General features: G+C 32.7%; 1 protein-coding gene and 1 pseudogene across 10 annotated transcripts in view; both read right to left on the reverse strand.

Moving 5' to 3' along the window:
- Positions 1–19,138, reverse strand: part of MARCHF1 (membrane associated ring-CH-type finger 1) — a 576,629-nt gene that overhangs the window by 295,244 nt on the left and 262,247 nt on the right. The window lies entirely within an intron of this gene.
- On the reverse strand, positions 16,061–16,180 carry LOC120613515 (uncharacterized; annotated as a pseudogene).

Raw genomic sequence — 19,138 nt, forward strand, 5'->3', positions numbered from 1 at the left:
TCTGCATTCAAGTCAGAAAGGAAGGAAAAACTGGGAGAGAAACCTGGGCCTCCTTGTAAAAATATTTCTGTTTACAAACCACTGACAGAACTCATATACACTGCCACACCTAGTTGCTGTGAGGAAAACTGTACAATGCAGTCATTATTTTAGGAAGTCGTATGCCCCTCTAAAAACTAAAGGCTCTCTTGCTGAAGGAGAAGAGAACAGATATCAACAAAGAACAGTCTCTCATTTGGATCTAAACCAACCAAAGGAAGAAAGAAGTGTTACAAATTTATTCCTTAAAGAGACAGAAACTTTTAAATGCAGATTTATCGAATACTAGGTAGTACTATGGATTAGGGAAAGAAGTGACATTTGGGATTACCTTCAAAGACAGATGTGAGTGGAAAAAAAGATATTTGTATACAAGAAATGATCCTTAAGATCCACAAGAGCTAGCTATCGAATGGGGCTTAAGCATAGCTAATTTGATTGTTTTGACCATTTTCCTGGTTATTACCATTTGTTAGCTTCAACTCAATTATGTGGTGATACACATTGTTAAGACAGTTAACATTCATTCTTATCCGCTTAGTGGAAAAAGCAAAACATAACAAAACAAAACAATCACATGGCCTGTTAGTGTACAAGTGGCATTTTCAAAGTTGTCTGTGGCCCTAACCCTAGTCTAAAATCCATGGAAACCAAAATGCAGTGGTGTAGAAATAGAAAAAAAAATTATTTAGGAAGTCACTATGGATAATATCTCATGAAATAATGCATGTAGAAACACTTTGACAAGTATAAAGAACTATGAAAATTAAAAGATACTTGATTATAAAGCAAGGCACTCATTAATTTAAAACAAGTCACAGAAAGGTTTTTTCTGGATAAATGATAAATTACAAAAGTTAAAATGTTCTATTAAGTTTGGAATCAAATGTAAGTTTTCTTTGTGGAACATAGTCTTGTGATAAACAGTGTGTGAACAAATTTTTGAGACATTTAGAGATTAAGGCCTTGGGTATTTTTAATTACAAAATTTAAAAAGAAATTAGTTTATTACTTATTTTATACTCCTTACTCAAAGTATCTAGAACAGAAGAGAATATGCATGCATAATGATACTCAACATTAGCTTGAGGTCCTGATGTTCAATTCTCTATTTCTGAATATTACAGAGTTCTTGATTAAATTTTTGTGCCTCCAAAGAGATAGTTGCTTCTGCTTTAATTTCTAATGAAAATAAAGTACAGTGGCTTTTACTCAAAATATAGCCTTCTATGGGACCCTATTGTATAAATGTTAACCTTCTTTTTCAGTGCTATATTCTAATGTCCAGAACCCTCTTCCTTTATCAAGGAAACTTTCTATTTCCCTACAAACAAGTCTTGAAATCCCACTACTTCTGTGGAATCTTAAGTTGCTCATGGGAAATTATCAGAAAATTCTCCTCGCTCTAGTCCACAATTTGCACAGTAGGGTATGTTATTAACTGGTACAACTTTCTAGTCAAATATGTTTACCTAGAAACTTTCTAGTTTAATATGTTTTCGACAAAGAGGAAGATAATTGAGGGGAAAATGAGTTTTATCCTGAAATGGCCACACTTGCAGTAGACACATAAAACTGATGTAACAGCAATGCTATTGCTTTCTGGAAACTGGTCGTCTGGTGTCCGTTCCCCCAACATTTCTTACTGTCACTTATTCTAACTGTCACCACTGTCTAAGTGTACAAACCCAGCACATCTTGGGAATTAATAAGTGCTAATTAATTAGACTTTTGCCTTTCATTCCCCCTGATTATATGTTTCTTTAATATCTGCACAGCAGGTGATGGCAGGCTATTAGCAGACAAAGGGTTGAGTATTATCAGGAACTGGCAGCACAGTGATCTTTCTTTAATTTGTTCTTCGTGTATTCACAGCAATAAATGATCGTTTTTATTGACAGTTATTGTTCAAGCTTTAAATAATTTAGACAATATGTAGAAAAAAATTTATTCTTAAGAAAGAATAGATATCGAAACTTATGAGAAATTCAATTGAAAAGTGACCTGTGACAGCCTCCTTAACCATCATTTAAAGCTTTCCTAACTATGAACTAGTTTTCTTTTGTTTTACAGACATTCTGATCAAATCTTTAGTAAAACGCCACTTCATGAAAGTGACAATCACTTTTTCACAATAATCACAATAAACCTTCAAGAAATTCGACTTTTCCAACATAATACTGCCCTACTGTAAGCTAAGGATTTTAAAGCTCTGGGGGAGAGAAACTGCTTGACTTTCACAAATGTTTTCAGAAAGCAATATATGTGAAAGAAAAATACTCAGAAATAGTCTTAAAACGTTAATCCTCTCTCTATATATTACTAAATATCTATGTGCAATAAAACTGTCAGTTATAAAAGATTTTTTCAAAAACACAATTGTTATGGTATGAAAATTTTAAATGTGGAGCTTTTTTTCCAATATTAGCAAAAAAATAGAAAGCGAAAAGAACAGAATATATTGTTTTATGATGATTAAGATGAAATTAGAAAAAAAATAGAGCTTTTTACTTATTTAGAATACATTTCAAGCACATGCCAAATATTCATTTTTTAAAAAATTACTCAGATATTAAGCCATTAAGAATGTCTGAAAATATTCTCCAAATCAGAAATTACACAGGTACAATGTTTTAAGAATATAAGAAAAACAGAAGTTTATATTACATGTAAAAGACTTTTTCTTAAAAATATTTTTGATTGAAAAGGAAAGAAAACTTAAAATTACAGATTTTCTTGAAAACTGTGATATTCAAAAAAGTACAAATAAAAATATAAGGGAAGTGACCAGGCTACATTTAGAAGCAAATTTATCTTTTTTTTTTTTAAGTTTTTATTTATAAATATATAAGAATAATACAAATAAGTTCAAAAAATCTTCATTTCAAAACTTCATTTCAAAAAAACTAGGAACAAGTCTAAGGAAAATATGAGAAAATAAATATTAAAGATTGGAAGTAAAATTAGTAAGTTAAAAAGAGAAACACATATTACTTTAAAAATTAAATCAGAAGGCTTGTTTTTTGAGTAAGGGAATTAATATACAACATTCTAGCAAGTATAAAAAGAATCAAATATTTTAAATTATTGTATAAATATAATGTAATTCCAATTAAAATACCTGCAGCATATATTTTTTTTGTTTGAGAAACTTTTAAGTTTCTAAAGTTTATGTGGAAAACTAGTAGATAAGAACACCCAAAAAAAATTTGGGGGGTGAATAAAAGAATGATGAGTGAAGCTGGTAGATAATAAAAATCTTAACAGACATATGTTAGTATGTTTTGTTCAGATTCAAGTTTTGCTTCATTGCTTCTGTCATTTTTGTTTCATGAAGGAATCTACTCTTATTTAGGGACTGAATGTACACTAGGTAGTATTAGAGAGTCTTTCAGCTTTTACTGCATGATAACTATTTTGAAAAATTTGAGCTGGTGTGATTTAGAAATAGCCCCACTGGGGCAAAGTGGGACATGGAGAGCAGAAGAAATAAGGCTGAAGAGATAGGCTGAAGCCAGATCACTCACTGCAGGGTATTGCAAAACAAAGTGAGGTCTTTGTATATTTTATTCTAAGAACAAATGAATATATTTGAGGGTGGGGTGGTTAATGAGAACACGCTTTGTTTTATTTAAAGAACAAAAAGTAAATTTTGGTCTTATGTGAAGATTAAAAATGTAAGAGGGCAAGATTGGTAGGGCGGAGTGAGGAGGAAAAAAGAGACATTAAGAAAATTCCTAGGTTGCTTTGAAAAACAAAAGGAGGGAGGATAGAGGCTTTCGTGATATGGTGCGACGAAAATGGAACTTTATATCTGTGATCTTCCTACCCAAAACCCATAACCCCAGTTTAATTATGAGAAAAAATCAGGAAAAATTCCAACAGAGGAGCATCCTACCCGTGCACCAAAAAACTATCAAGGTCATAAAAAATGAGCTGGCCAGAGTTGCTGAGAGGAAAAGTCCTTCAAGAAAGGTGAGCCTAACTATTTGCATTTGGAAAAAAAAAAAAAATTAACAACACAATATGAAAAAATACAAATAAATAATTCACAAAAAAGAAAGTAAAATATTAAATACCTAAAATGTTTTACTGAAAATTATAAACTAACCAAAAGATCAATATTTTACCCATGTAATTGGGAAGGTTATAAAAATGACAATGTCTTGCCCTGAAATGTTTATGTGTATGTTTCTTTCTCTAAATTTTCATTTATTTTCCCCAATTCTTTGCAATAAATAGAAATTATTTATAATTAGAAACAAATAGGTTAGCCTATTTTTAAAAAAAATTTTAAAAGATACATTTTAAGGGACTTCCATTTTTCCAATCATTACACACAATTACACAGCTCAATCTAATGAATTGTGGTATGTGAATTTTATTATATCAATGTATTTATTTTCAAAAAGCTTACTAAAATGTTTTAGTAACTCATAATATACAGAGATATTTTAAACAGTCCCTTGGACTAGAAAACTGACTTTAGCACTATGTCTTAAGGTTCCCATTTTAATGACATTTAATAGTAAGTAGATGAAATTAGGTCTAGCAATCTATAGGAAACATGTGTCACCAAAAAAAAAAAAACCCCAAAAAAACCCACAACTGCATTTGAATTCAGCTCCTCCTCCTCACTAAAGTGTGATCTTGGTAAGTAATTAAATCGTCATAATGACATATCTTTGCCTTCAAAATAAGGATATTGACTAATATTTATGGGCTTCATAGAAAGATTATCAGAAGGATTAAACTGAGATGACCACATATATAAGATCTGGCACAGAGATGGCATTCAAAAGAAAGAACCACTTTGTGGCTTCAAGATCAGTTGGGAAATGGTAGGTACTATCGTTAGAAATGGTCTGAGGTCAAGATCTGCTTTCTTTCCCCACCATAAACTCCCTATTCCAGCCAGAAACAAGGACTTCACACTGTTTGAGTGTATTAGGATACCCATGGATTTCTTCACGTTCTTTCAAGAATGAGATGTATAAGAACACTCCTAGCTGGTCAGGGATGGCAGGCTTGGTATTAGTGAACCTTGACATTGCTTTCTTGCTCCTGTTTCCTATAGGTTTTACTCTTTGCCCTACCTCCAACGACTCTATGTCTCCCTTTAGCCTTTTGAAACTTGTCCTATTTTGCCTTACTCCATGCTGCAGAATCTTGAAGAATGTCATTGTATCTTGCAAGGCCTGCCAGTTCTCTAGAGATAAACTGCCATCCCTATGTTACAGTGGCTTCCACGTGCCATTCTCAATGTGGCTGCAGGAATGCTCCCTGGCACACTGGCTCTGAAACCAACCCATGAAACCAACCTCCACTGTCCGTGGTCCTGGTGACACAGGACAAGCTGACAGAGATAGAAGGATCAGGAACTTGGAAGCATTTTTGCCACGATTTCAAATTTTAATTGAAATTTTGGAATATGTTGAGTGAAATGAATTACTGAATCTACTTGCAAAAATAAGTCTTAAGGATCCATCCCCATTGGTCTATGTTTTAAAGTTGAATTTCCAGGACTAAACAGATTCTTAGTGTAATCTGAACAACGTAAAAAACCTTATAAACAGAAACTATAAAAAGTAAAAAGGATTCAATGAAAAGATGTCAAACAAGCTATAATTTAGAAAAAAGAAACTTGTAAAGTTTTAATAATGTCAAATTTAAAAATTAACAATTGGAGAAGGTTTAGCATGTTCAAATCTTAAATTATATCAAAGCACTTTTCAGCAAAGAAACAGAGTAAATGGCTTTGTTTCTGAGGAAAGCAAATCTAAGTTAAATCAGTTTAAAATATCAAATAAGACATTTAAATGATAAGAAGGAAACATAACCTGATGAAAATGTTCTTGAACAGCACATGATGCAATGAACTGTCATAGAATCTAATCCCCCTGTGCATGTTTAGAAACTGAGGGGACATTCAGGCATTTGGAGTGGTATAAGAATACTGTTGACTAGGGCTAAAACTAAAAATTCTCTCAGAATATCAGGATGTTTACGAGCCTATGTTAGCCATCAGCTTAAAAAATATATATGTAGGTTTAGAAATTTATATTCATGTTATATCCTTGCCTGCAATACGAGGTCACTATGTGGTAGATTCTAAGATAAAGGAAAACCATCATGGGAGGTGGTGTTCATAAATAATTTCACCATTTCTAGAACCCTCTCGTGATGACTCAAAACTGTAAGAGAGCAAAGTGAGACAATATAGTTATCTTTAACAAGGTAAGACATATTTCAGAGATTCTTCAACAGTTGTTATTTTTTCTCAGAATATTACAGCTGTGTTACAACAAAAATATAGATATAAAGATGATACTATAATAGAGGAAAATTCAATTTATGATTTATTTATCAGAACTGTTCTAAGTCTCGGGAAAACCAGAATTAAATTATTGGAGGAAAAAGTGATTGCTGGTTTATTATTGTTGTTTGTTGTTGTTGTTGCTGCTGCTGCTGTTGTTGGTGTTGTTGTTGTTATTATAAAGTTGAGAACAAATTCTGAGGAATCTTGAATACTTGGAAAGGTGCTTTATACCTCCCATACTATAAAGAAAAAACATAAAAACAATAACAAAACTGGGTTTTTCATTTTAGACCACTTTCTGTACTAAACAAAAATTAAGTTTCTTTTGGCTATTATATAGTGAGTCACATAGGACTTTTGCAATTTATCAAAACATTTCTGGCAATCAGGCTTCCCATAACATACAGAAAAGCTGTTGAACAAATTTAACTCATCCATCTGTTACTCCATAGAGCTATTGTAATATGCAATTCTGTGAACAATTGATTACTTGGGTGTTGAATTAGTGGTGTTTGGTTTTATATCATTTGAATTTCAAATATGTCTCTCTGATATGTTTTCATAACTACATTAGGTAGATATTTTAGCTAATAAAGCAAGTTCATGGAGGGTAATTAACTCTCCCTTTAATGCCAAATGACACACACCGACAGATATTCCTCACTGAGCAAATAACTCCTTTGTTTCCATTTTATTACTGTGGAGTTGTTTCTTTCAACAGTCTATAACAAATGCATTTTCTTTCAACAAACTTTTCCAGGCAATTTTAGAGAAAAATTACTCACAAATAAAGTCATATTCAGCTCAACTGAGTAAATACGAAGAAAATTTTATGCTAAGAAAAGCTATAGAGATAGCAGAAACTGTCAAAAAACAAGGAATTCTTTAAACAAATGTCAGGTATGTGTAGCTCTCACAGAGCCTGAAGAAAACTGTGAAAATGTGTTAAAATATGTATTTGAGGAGCACACTAATGGTGACCCAGGGTTGCTTAACCTCACAAGATTATACTTAATATAACCCCTTGGAAATAAATACAGAAGATCAACTGAATTCACTTCTAATTGCTTATTCTGCAAATGACAAATAACTTCTCTTCAAATGAAGAAATATGTATCTATTATTCCTTTATATATACACCACTATGAAACCCATTTTCAAAATGAATCATTTAAAAAAAATTCTAAAGATATATATATCACCAACTTTGCTTCCAACACCCTACAGGTATTTCTTAATTTCTCTCTACCTGTTTTTTAGCTTTCTGCATGTTTAGAGCAAGTTAAAAATATGCTTTGCTTTCAATAATTAAACATTCTATATGGAAAATATTCAGTAGTTCTTTTAGTATTTCTTCTTAAAAATTACTTTTTATTCATCGAAGCTGAACATTCCAGTTTTTATTACAAACTAGTTATTGTACTTAGAATAAGCAAGGAAGAGGGACATTAATTTATATGCTATCTTACCCCAGTGAGTCTAAGATTAATATGCTGAAAGCCAGAAGGTAAATCCATTAAGTATTTAATCTATTTAAATATATTTAATATAAGTTAAACTATTTAAAGATAATAGTGCATTTCTTATATTCCTAGTTGAAAGTAATTTTATTTTTATATAGGCATTTATGTTGTTGTAATAGTAAGCTTTTATAATTATAAATGTGATGTATTGAAATTGTAGAAATTTTATCATAAAAGTAAAAGAGAATTTAGATTACTTGCATCCTATGATGTAGACATAAATATTGTTAACAGTTAGGAAGTTTAGTTCCAGTCTTTTCATAATAGATAGGAATAGGTAGATAGGGAGGTAGATGAGTAGTAAATGCATAAATAGATATTTTATTTTAGAAAATTGGAGTCATACTGCTCAGAGAATTTTATATCACTTAATATTATATTGTGAGTATTTTGTCCTGCCAATAAATATTCTTAGACTATTTTATTGTTAAAAACAACATTTTATTTTATGTTGCAATAATTTTTTTAATTAAATTTATTGGGTTGACATTGGTTAATAAAATTATATAGGTTTCAAGCACACAATTCTGTAAAATATTTTCTGTATATTGCATTGAGTGTTTACCACCCAAAGACAAATCTTCTGTCACCATATATTTGACCCCCTTTACCCTTTTCTACCTCCTTTCTTCCCTCCTTTTTCTCTGATAACCACTAAACTGTTGTCTGTGTTGAGTTTTTGTTTGTCTTGTTAGTTTGTTACTTTCAGTTTTAAATCCCATATATGAGTGAAATCATATGGTTCTCAACTTTTTCTGTTATTTTGCTTAGCATGATCATCTCAAGATTCATCCCTGTTGTCACAAATGGCAATATTTCATCTTTTCTTATGGCTGAGTGATATTCCATTGTATATATGTACCACACCTTTATCCAATCATCTATCAAAGGATATTTTGGTTGTTTCCGTGTCTTGGTCACCATAAATAATGCTGCATTAAAAACAGGGGTGCATTTATCTTTATGGAAAAAAAACGTTTTCAAATTTTGGGGATAGATACCCAGAAGAAGGATTGCTAGGTTATATGGTAAATCTATTCTAAATTTTTTGAGGAACTTCTATACTATTTTCCAAAGTGGCTGTACCCACCAGCAGCGTAGTATGAGGGCTCCTTTTTCCCTACAACCTCTCCAAGTTATTATTTGTCCTGTTGATAATAGTCATTCTAACAGACGTGCTGGTATCTCGTTGTGGTTTTGATTTGCATTTCCCTAATAGCTAGTGAAGTTGGGCATCTTCTCCTATGTCTGTTGACCATTTGCATGTCTTCTTGGGAGAAGTATCTGTTTAGGTCCTCAGACCATTTTTTAATTGTTTGTCTTTTTTGTTCTTGAGTTGTATGAGTTTAGTACCTATATTTTCCTCTATGCAATTTATTGTTTCAGGTCTTATATTTAGATCTTTGATCCATTTTGAGTTAATTTTAGTGTGTGGTGATAGGTGATAGACAACAGTCTAGTTTCATTCTTTAGCATGTAGCTTTCCAATTCTCTCAGCACCATTCATTGAAGAGGCTCACTTTTCTCCATTGAATGTTTTTGGCTCCTTTGTCGAAAATTATTTGCCCATATATAGGTGGGCTTATTTCTGGGCTCTCAATTCTGTCCACTGCTTTGTGTATCTGTTTTTTTCTTTTTTTTCCCCCTGCCAATCCATCAATGTAATATACCACATAAATAAGAGACAAGGTAAAAATCATATGATCATATCAACAGATGCAGAATAAGCATTTTACTAGATAATATATGACAAACCCTCAGCTAACATCATACTTAATGGTGAAAAACTAAAAGCTTTTCCTCTAAGATCTGGAACAAGACATGGATGACTTCTCTCACCACTGTTATTCAACATAGTATTGGAAGTCCTAGCTAGAGCAATCAAGCAAGATAAAAAAATAAAAGGCATTCGAATTGGGAACAAAGAAGTCAAGTTGTCACTTTTTGTAGATGACATGATTCTCTATACAGAAAACTCTGAAGACTCCACTAACAAACTATTAGAAACAATAAACAAATACAGTAAAATTTCAGGATAAAATATCAATGTTCAAAAATTCATAGCATTCCTATATTATAATAATGAACTTTCAGAAAAAGAAATGAAGAAAACAATTCCTTTTGCAATTACAACAAAAAAAATACCTTAGGGATAAACTTAACAGAGAATGTGAAGGACGTATACCCTAAAAACTATAAAATATTAGTACGAGAAATTGAGGAAGACACAAGGAAATGGAAAGATATTTTGTGTGCATGGACTGGAAGAGTCAACATAGTTAAAATAGCCATATTCCCCAAGAGATGTACAGATTTAATGCAATCCCTATAAAAATCCCAATGGCATTTTTTAAAGAAATTGAATAAAAAAATCATCAGATTTGTATGGAATTACAAAGTACCCCAAATAGCCAAAGCAATCCTGAGTCAAAAAGAACAAGGCTGGAGGTATCATAGTCCTTGACTTCAAATTATACTACAAAATGATGATAATCAAAAACAATATATTTTAGTGGTAAAATGTATTTAAATCAAGCACTCATTAACTCCTTCGATAAACATTTGTTGAGTATTTACTATGTGTAAAGAATTGTGTTTAATGGATGGGGTATAGAAATATTTGCACAATATCTCCACAGACCTATAGTGTAGGAGATGAAGTGCCACATTAAAGAAGCTATAACACAAGGTAAAAAGTACTTAAATATTATAAAAGAATAACACGCTTTACAATTTCAGAGGAGAAACAATTTAACACCCTCTTTAAGAGAGTAATAAAAGGAATCAATAAATTTGAGCTAAACCTTCAAGGCTGGCTGGACTTTGGGCATGGGAAAATGAGAAGAACAAGGATTACGAGCAAAGAGATAACATGAGCTAAGGAACAGAGGAAGGATATGCACACAAAATGGACAAAATATTTCCAAAAACTTAGTATAATATATTAAGATTTGTGTGCATAGAAGTCATCAGACAAGGAGCACTGACAGAAGTGAACATAGTAACAAAGTAAAAGCTGCATCAGCGATGGGGCTATGAGTTATTTTCTTTTATTCACTTAATTTCTTTTTGAGGTTTTACTTATTTACTTTATTTAACAAAGCACATACAGTGCCAAGAAGTTCTTACAACTTTATAAACATAAATTCATTTGGTCATTTCGACACTATAAAGTGGGCATAAATATTTCAGATGAGAAAACAGAAATAGTGAGACTAAGAAACGTGATCAAGGGTACACAGCTAGCTAGATGCCAAACCTAGAAAGTTTTACTCCAAAGTCCAAGCTCTCTGCTGCCAGTCTTTTTTAAAACCCTACCCTTTAATTAATTTGCAATGTAATAAACTTGAGGAAAAAAGTTAAACATCAACATGATACATACTTACATAAAATTTTTTTCATAGATATCCCTTTATCTCCATGAGCCAGTTTATTTTTAACCCAGCCCTATGGGCACATGTATAAAATAACATAACGATGGCTGATATTCATGAGCAAAACTCCACAAAATCCTGTTTCAAGGACTTCTCTAAGATCCAAAAGGAACAGTTTAGTTCCCTTGGTCTTGCTCTCCAATAGATTTGAATTTGGTCTCCCCAAGCAGAACTCAATCACTGACAAACTTCTTAAAGACCTTGTCATGAGAAGTGATTATGTTTGGCTAAAGACTGGCAGTTTTGAATTATTTTTTTAAAATTTACCTAGAAATATTTTCTGGCAGACAAACTCCATTCAAGAGAGGGAAGAAAGAGTAATAAGGAAAACAACGCAAGGTTTAGTTCATACACAAAGTCATTCAGACCAGAAGTACTGATATTTAGCATGTGTTGGGGACTCAAGGGTCTACATGTTTACCTTACAAAATGGCCCATTCCTCAAAACATCCCAGATAACTCAAAAACTGAATAATGCAAAGGGAAATGCTTTCTAGTTAACACTTTTATCTTTAACTACTGTTAGGAAATCATTCTCCGTCAATGAAATAATTCTTTTAAATAAATTCACTGCTACATTACATTATGTATTCAACACAAATGTAAGATGCTTAAGAAATTAAAGCGAGAGACATCCAGAATTCTGTTCAAAAGAAATAATTATCTATGAAAATCTGCAAATGTTATCAGTTCAAAGTAGCGCAGAGACTAAACTTTAAGAGACTTCTAATAATCTTCCTATGAAAATAAAGGATAAATATTTGAACAGAACATAAGAAGAGGGGCAAGACTGAAGTTAAACGTGACCTTTACTAGACTGAATCTCAGAGTAACTGTTCATTCTGGGGGGCATAGTTTAATAACAACTTCCTTGTTAATTAATTAAAACATGTGAATAGAAAATTTGATATTAATAAATACATCCTAGAAATGGAGAAAAAGTAAAATTTCTAATATAAAAAAGTTAATGCTTAATATTTATACTTTCTCAAAGTTTCTCCTACCCCAAGAAGTATTTAGTTTTGAAGTATTCTGAGGTTTCTTTTTTTAGTTCCTTTCAAGGTCAGTATGCAAAAAAAAAAAATAAAAAATAACCAAGGCATATAAAATATACCTTTTAAACTTTTTAATTGAGGTATATACATAAAGTAGAAAATTTTTCATTGTACTCTTCGTTGCATTTAATAAATTAGCATAATAATGTAATTAGCTTTAGGGTCAAGATGTAGAACACCCAGTTAACATCTCCCACAAAAGTACCTATTACTGAGACTTCAAATAACCATTAGGAGGCTTTTGTCTGTTTTTGAACTTCATATAAATGAAATCACATATTATGTGTGTTTTCGTGCTTGCCTTCCTTCATATCATTTTATCAGTCATAGGCATTTTCCCAAGCAGCGATAGTTTTTTTTTTTAATTTCTGCATTGTATGACTATAATACATTTATCCACAGACTGTTAATGGATATTTTAGTTATTTCTACTTAGGGACTATGAGGAATAAAGCTGCTAGGGGCATTCTTGTACACATGTATTCTTTTCTGTCGGGAATACACATAGAAATAGAATTTCTAGTAAAAAGCGCATGCATATGTTCAGCTTTAGTAATTTTGTCTAACCATTTTCTGAAACGTTTTTATCAATTTATAACCCATTATACTGCATGAGAATTCCAGTTGCTCCACATCCTCGCAAATACTTAGAATTCTCAATATGTTTAATTATTTTAATGTTATACATTGTGGTGTATTTATTAGTAACAGAATCTTACTCGGGATTTAATTTGTATTTCTCTGATACTTAGACATTTTTATTTTAAGAAAATTTAAAAGAGAGGAAGTTTGCCACTTAGAAACTAAAACTTAGGCAGGTATCAGGATAAACTTCATATAATGCATGAAAATGTCTTCCAAGGGAGGTGACTAACTTTATTATTATTCAGAGAGTTCTAGCAAATTTAGAATAGACAAAGTTCTAGAATAGAATTTGTATTGTAGAGAACACCTAAATATGACTAAAAATAATAAATTACAAATCCAGTTTGGCCATAATCAATGCTATTTTAAGCTATCAAAATACTATATTGCCAATCGCTTCCAAATTTAGATAAACCTGTTAGATTGGGAAGAGAAGGTTTCAGATATCATTATCATTTTTTTAAGTTTAAGATAGACATGAATGTTGGTCTTTCCTTTTTTATAATGAGACTTCATCCTTTTGACATGTTAAACGGGAAACTGCAAGTTGATGTGATTAGTGTTATACTATGCCAGTTCCAACTGCCAGTTAGATTTCATGTTCCAAATAAAACAGGTCTAACCAGATCCACTATTCAGGCCTTGCAGCTAAAAGGAGGAGTTTCCATTTTAAATAAACCTCTGGGACTGTCCTTGTAAAGAACTAGCGAAAGTAGTTACAGTCACCAAAATTAATGTTCAGCCTGGGAAACTGCGGATCCAACTAAAGATTGCATGTAGGGGGGTGGGGAAATAAGAGGGAAGAGTTTGTTTTAAACTAATGAAGCCATGCAAATTTTAAGTCAGAGAGGTGCCTCCTTTACATTTTCAAAGTGAATATTAAAATATTTTCATGATTCTGGGACTTCATTTTAAATGATCCTAAGAAGTTTAAGAAAGCACCTTCCTACTACTAAAATGAAATAGGGTTATTGGTTAATGTGCAAGAGTAACTTTAGAGCATAGACTATATATACAAACTTAACAAATAATATAGAAATTGTCTTCAAGAAAGATAGAAGAATCTCTACAGATTTTTGGTAAAATCAGAAATGTACCCCGGAGTTAACATGTACCCATTACATAAGGATTCTAAGGCGAAATATGAGATTAAGCTAATTTTTCAGATTAGCATTTTAGTTGAATATGGAATGTGCGCTCATGAAAGGAAAGACTCATGAGTAAAACACTTCTGTACCGATACCAAGCTTTAAAATTTTTTCTTTCTTCCAAATTAAATATGACTAAGAAAAAGTTGTACATTTTCTTTTTTATATATGTTGTCTAAGTTTTCCTGTTTTTTTATGATTGCCCACTTCTCAATTAAGCAGTTGATGTTTGAATGGAGTATGTATAGTTTATTCAGGTTAGAAAAGTCTCAATTACATGTTCAAACTCTTGAATAATCTATTATGCAATTATTTTATGTAATTACAGTAGAGGAAATTGAAGCAAATACCTTTATCAATCTTATCCATTCATTCTTCTTTTATTAACATACTCTTTCCTACCAGGATTATTTCCTATTATGTATATGGCTAGAACAGAATAAAAATATAAGAAAAGACATTATGACAAGTGATGGAGGAGAAGAGACAATGAGAAAATGAATGGGAAAGAAGAGCTGGGTGTGGAGGCAGAGTGATCTTCTAAGTATTTACGTGCTCTCTATGATTTCTATAATTGTAGAGTAGTTGGTATTATAACTCACATTTTACAGATTAGGAAACAATGCAGGGACAATTTTATTGATTTAGGGTAATCTAAATTTGATTATCACAGCTTCAGAAAGGTGAATTGATATTTTTTATGACTAAAAACTCTGGATAGATATGAGATTTTAATTATGTTTGTAGCAGTCTTTGAACAAAAACATGAAAATCCTGATTTAAGTTATATATAATATTATAAAGACTCGCTCTAAAAAAAGTAATATGTAAAGTAACAAAATCAAGAAAAATTGCACATGCAGAGAGTGGTAAAAATCTATTCTAAGCACTTTAATTTCCTTTCCTGGATTTTAATTTTCAATGTAATACAATTTAAAAAACATAATTGCCTTAATATAACTTTAAAAATTTCACTGTTCTAATATTTTCTATACTATAAGAACTGTCCTCAAAATACCAGTGGGACAACAGACAAAATTAAGAGAGCTATATATGCTTCTAATTAAGTAACTTTGTAACCTTTAAATAGGTAGACCACATAATTTATGGTCCAAACTGGAACACTCTTGAAATTAAAAAGAAGCTCTAATAAAAATTATCCCAACATATCAGATATAAACTGAGATTTTTCTGAACAAGATGGGATGTATGGTCAGTGAGTATTATGTGCTGAATTGTGTCCCCCAAAATGCCTATTTTGAAGTCCTGACTTCAGGTAGTTCAGAATGTGACGATTTTTGGAGACAGAATCTTTAAAGAGGGAATTAAGTTAAAAAGAGGTCACTAGGGTGGGCCCTAATCCAGTATGACTGGTGTCCTTATAAGAAGAGATTAAGACACAGATAATATAGACACAAAGGGACAACAAGGTGGATGCCTGCAAACCAAGGAGAGAGGTCTCAAGAGAAACCATATCTGCCAACATCTTGATCTCAAACTTCTAAGCCTCCAGAATTGAGAGAAAATAAAATTGTTATATAAACCACCCAGTATGTGTAATTTGTTATGGAAGCCTTAGCCAACTAATGCAGCATGTCTGCCAGATAGGTACTTCGCTGCTTTCTTGATATTTCAAAAGCTATAAAATAGTTGATCTCAAACTTTAGGGGACAAAACAATCACTGGGAATGCAATTAAAATGCAGATTTCTGGGGCTCACCTCAGACCTACTGAATCAGAACATCTGATTATTACAGAATCATCCGAAGTTAAGGCCAAGGAATCTAATGACTAATTTCAGGCAGTCAAGAGCCATATACACTTTCTTATTTTTTATTTTTATTTTATTTTATTTATTTATTTATTTATTTATTTATTTATTTATTAATTTTTTTTGCACCTACAGTACCTGGTCTTTCCTAGGTGGTCTCCCATCCAAGTACTAACCAGGCCCGATCCTGCTTAGCTTCCAAGATCAGATGGGATCGGGCTTGTTCAGGGTGGCATGGCCATAGACCTAACACCTTGTCAGGTCACATAAAGCTGTACTGATCTCAACTTAAAATTATGGTTCAGAACTTATAAAACTAGACTACTAGGCACAATTCGCAATATCACTACTTCCTTGCTATATGTATTTTAACTAGATACTTAAATTCTCTGACTCTTTCATCTATAAAATGGAGATAATAATAATGCTTGCCTCATAGATTACAAAGGTTAAATAATTATATGCAAAGAACTTAAAGTAGTGTCTGTACAGAGAAAAAAATAAGTGAGCATTATTACTAATTATCTGTAGTTATATGTATATTAAAATTATTAAATGCATCCTTTTCTGCTGCAATAATTTTGATGTCGAAATAATCAGATTGATTTAACAATCTTTCTTCAGGAAAGATCTTCCAGTTCATCTTTACCAACCAGATTTATTTTCTATTCCTTGCTGCTCAAAATTTATGTCCTTTCTTGTACCTTCTAATGCTACTCAGATTTATGTCTATATCTCAATGATAACACAGCTAAATATATTTGAGCAAACTTTATTATAGCATTGTAGACTACAAGAGCAAAGAGTTTTGGAGCTGTAATAAATGGTAGAAATAGTCATCTACTCTTCAGGATAAGTGATTTGCTCAAGGTCACATGTATTTTTTTACAGAGCGAGAACTAGATCCCAGGTGTCCTGATTTCTAATGCACTGTCTTTATTTTTAGCATGATCATAGAATTTATAGTTCTTATAGGATATTTTAAAGAGTGAAAGAGGGCTGTATTAAAAACACATTGAAAAAGTAGACATAAACTAGGGCAATATGAGTAAAACCATTTATTTCAATAGACTGAATGTCTGTGTTCCCCCAAAATTCATATGTTGAAATTCTAACCCCTAATGTTATGGTCTTAAAAGATGAAGTCTTCGAGAAGTGATTCCGCATGAGGATGGAGCCCTCATGGATGGGATTGGTATCCTTAAAAAAAAAAAGACACAGGAGATCTTGCTTCCTCTCTCTCTGTTTTTTGCCACATGGAGAACACACAGCAAGAAGACAGCCAGCTGCGAGCCAGGAAGAGGACTCTCACCAGAACCTGACCACACTGGCAGCCTGACCTCAGACTTCCAGCCTCCAGAACTGGGAGAAATAAATTTCTGTTGTTTATAAGCCACGGAGTCTATGTTAACTTGTTAAAGCAGCCTGATCTAAGACAATTATGGTATATCAGCCATGGCCTAATAGATAAAATACAAATGACATTAGATATTTTAATATGAAAAATTTTACACGGAGAATTTGTTAAACAGGGTTAGAGAATTAGAAAGCAAAAAGGGAACACTAGTTAGACAATAACTGCAGGAATCAACCAGCATTTCCAGGACTGGGAAAATAAAAGGAAGAGATTAAGGGGTTTTTTTTTTTTGATATTTACAAATTCAGAGAAGGGACACCAGAGACCTGAGATTCAAATTCTTTTGAGAAAAGGTACCAACTGGCTGCTAATGATATCTTAGAAACTCAAAGGAGGGTTCCAGCAGAGTTGAGACTCAGACTTTGAGGATGTCATGAGGTCCAGGTGATGATGCCACCTCAAGAGTTTGAGGCAAGGAATTATGGCTCAGATCTTTGAGAATGATGTGATGTCTTGTGTGACAGTTAATTTCATATGTAAACTTGACTGGGCCATGGTACACAAGTATTTTGTCAAACATTATCTGGATGTTTCTGGGAAATATTTGTCTATCCTGTGCCTGTCCCACCATCATATTTTGAAAGCACATAACTTGTCTGGTTTCACAAGTTCACAGCTGGAGAGGCATTTGCCTCAGGATAAATCACACCTTGACTCTCACCCACATCTCATTTAGATGATATTTAAATAAGGCTTTGGCCTTTAGATTTTAGAGTTGATGCTGAAATGAATTAAGACTCTGGGGCTGTTGGGATGTAATAAATGTATTTGCATATAATAAAGACATGCATTTTGGAGAGCCAGGGAAAGCTATGGGATGAACTGTATCCCTGCCTTCCAAATCCAATTCTATCTGCTGACAGTCTTTAAGAAGTAATTAAGGTTTAATGAGGTCACTAGGTTGAAGCCCTAATCCAACAGGAATGGCAGTCTTATAAGAAAAGGAACAGAAAACTCTAGCGCATGCACTCTTACTCTCCCTCTCTCCCTCCCCCTATGTGTGTGTGTGTGTGTATGTGTGTGTGTGTGTGTGTGTTATGTGAGCACACAAAGAGAAGTTAGTCATCTGGAAGCCAGGAAAAGAGCTCTCGCCAGAAAATGAATCAATCAGAACTTTGATCTTATACTTCCTGCCTCCAGAAAATAAATTTCTTTTATTTAAACCACCAAGTCTATTTTCGCTCTCTTTTGTGTTTGTGTGCTTGTTATAGCATCCAAACTGACTAAAACAGTGTTTCTGGGTTGATATTAACATTTAAATTGGTGGACTTTTAGTAAAGGATATTACCCTCCACAGGATGGTGGGCCTCATCCAATCAGTTGAAGGCCTTAGCAGAACAAAGACTAATCTCCCCTGAGAAGAAGGAATTTTTCCTTCTCAAATTGAAATTCTTCTCTGAGTCTCCAGATGGTCAGCCTACTCCATCAGATTTGGGACTTGCCAAGTCTCTACAATACACAAAGCAATTCCTTAAAATAAACCTCTTTCTGTATATATTCATATCCTATTGATTCTGTTTCTCTGGAGAATCCTTATTAATACATCTGGCTAATGTCAATACCTCAGGAACTCAGAAAGGGGCACTAGTAACTCAGTCCCAGATCACTGTAGAGGCTAATAATGTCATTTCAGCTAAGAGGACGGGCATCGTGTAACTGGGGCTGTGACACCTGGAGAGCTCCTGGTATCTCTGAGGGGTACATTAAGTCTAGTTCTAGAAATGACTACAGAAGCCTGAGATGTAAACTCATTGCTGCTGATTGAGTGAAACAGCTACAGGAACAAG

This window comes from Pteropus medius, unplaced genomic scaffold (genome assembly GCF_902729225.1).
Source record: "Pteropus medius unplaced genomic scaffold, Ma_sr-lr_union100, whole genome shotgun sequence".
NCBI classification, from domain to species: domain Eukaryota; kingdom Metazoa; phylum Chordata; class Mammalia; order Chiroptera; family Pteropodidae; genus Pteropus; species Pteropus medius.